The 2,021-nt window shown below is 41.1% G+C and overlaps 1 long non-coding RNA gene across 1 annotated transcript; it reads right to left on the reverse strand.

Moving 5' to 3' along the window:
* Window positions 1-469: 469 nt before the first annotated feature.
* On the reverse strand, window positions 470-1,418 carry LOC117594713. Its single transcript, XR_004575929.1, has 3 exons — window positions 1,295-1,418; window positions 954-1,104; window positions 470-784 (listed from the first exon to the last, which is right to left on the reverse strand). It is a non-coding gene; the product is annotated as an uncharacterized LOC117594713 (long non-coding RNA).
* Window positions 1,419-2,021: the final 603 nt, after the last annotated feature.

Consider the following 2,021-nt stretch of genomic DNA (forward strand, 5'->3'; position numbering starts at 1 on the left):
ATTAAGTAGATGTGATTTCCTGCATTCTAGTGGATTTTTGAGTGGTCTGCTAAAGATGTGCAATACCTGACCTTACTCTGATTCATGTTCGGCATCATTACTTGTAGGGCCTTCTAGACTTGAGCTTAACATTCAACCAGAATACTATTGTTGTGTCTAAATGCCTATGTACCACAATAAAGCCTTATTCATAGACCAGTGTTTAAGATTTGACCTAGGTAGGTTGATTGATATTTTGATTAGAATGGTATTAAACTAATTCTTTACTAGAACCTAACCCATGTTGTGAATAATTGTATTCTTAAGAGCATTTAATGATTTATTTTCAGCCAAAAATGACAAGATTAGTTAGGGAGGGACATTATTCTTCATTCACAGCCCACCAAATGGTCCATCAGACACAAATAAAGTGCAACAAGCAAAGTGCTTAAAGTACTTAAACAGTACAACTTTTTCCAAGCATAAAACAGATGAATGCATTACAAAAATGACAACAAAGTGAGGCATAATCAGTATCAGATGCAGATCAGAAGCTGGTTAAAGTCCTTGTCTATGATCTGTGGGCATGGTTATACTGGCCTCAGGCCTTCTTGGGGGCCTTGATGATCTCGGAGGGGGGCTCCAGACTGGCCATCTTTATGGTCATTATTGAGGACAGGGTGCCATCCAATGATAGGCTGTTTCTTCTCTTGGTTTTGTTCAGTCCCTCTCAGCGTCTGCGTTTGCATGGGGCAACACCCGGACGAGCTTGGTGACGGCAGCAAGCCTCTCAAATTCCTGTCACCTATGGAAAAACATTCCTTGATTTTTGATTGATTAATACTGGAAGTATACTGTTGGTTGATCCATTAACAGTTCAGATAAAACAAGTTCAGATTAAACATGGATAATTTGCAACATGTAGCCAAACCACACCTACAAAAGGAAAGACAAAACAAACACAACATTGTTACCTTATGTTTCCTGTTTGCCATTTCACCCTAGAAGCTTTCCACTTCAGTTTCATCCTGCAGGGATTTCATTTGCATGGTCTGATCATTTAGAAACTCCTCACCCAGAAGGTCATGCTCCTCTGGCCCATGGTGTGGGAGGAGATGGGGAAACCTATTTATGAAAGTAGAGTTACAAGTTGTTTTTGGTATATAGTCATCAAGCAGCAGCAGTTCATACACATCTTTGAGGAGAAGCTACATAAGAATAGCTCATGTGTAGTTTAGGAGTGAAAATACCTCATCATAAAATGCAGGGTATTTTAGCTAAGATAATAGACAATAATTAGAGAAAAAGAACTAACCTTTCAACAAAGAACAGGACATCGTTGATGTCACTTTCAGCCCTCTGCCATACATCTACAAATGTTGCATGTTTGATCAGTGGCTCTTCCAGTGGCAGCTTCTCAAGTGCATAGTCCACAGCACTTGTCAGGAAACACGACACAGCTTCTTAAGTAATGTTCAACTTTCTTCCTGTCACCCAATAATGAAGTAAACATTTGTTTAACAGTAATTTAGTTTTACTGCGAACCGTCACAGGAAGTGCTTTTATTTTGAAGTAGTCTACACAGGAGTTGTCTGTTGGGTACTCTTGCTAGCTTACTGAGATGAACGTGAGACGCTAGCTAGATGCTAAACATGTCCTTCAAGCTTAAAGCACTAGAGAACTTTTCCCGCCTCATTGGAACTACAGCTGGCATCGAGTAGCGCGAGCTGTAGTTCCAATGAGACAACCCCTGTAGGGGGACCAAAGCGGGACAAGTTCTCAGAGTGTTGCTTTAAGAGCTGTACAGACATTCAAATGGAATCACACATCACCTCAGCTCCATACCATCTGTCGTCTAAAGGGCTCGCAGAAAGAGCTGTACAGACGTTCAAAGAACTAATGAAAAAGAGCTCCGGGGACACTTTAGGAACAAAGCTAAGCAGGGTGTTGTTCAACTACAGGATCACCCAGCTGTCTACCATGGGACGGTGGCCAGCAGAAATGTCGATGTGGAGAAAGTTACGGTATGTGTTAGACCTAAT

This window comes from Esox lucius, chromosome 7, assembly GCF_011004845.1.
Source record: "Esox lucius isolate fEsoLuc1 chromosome 7, fEsoLuc1.pri, whole genome shotgun sequence".
NCBI lineage: Eukaryota > Metazoa > Chordata > Actinopteri > Esociformes > Esocidae > Esox > Esox lucius.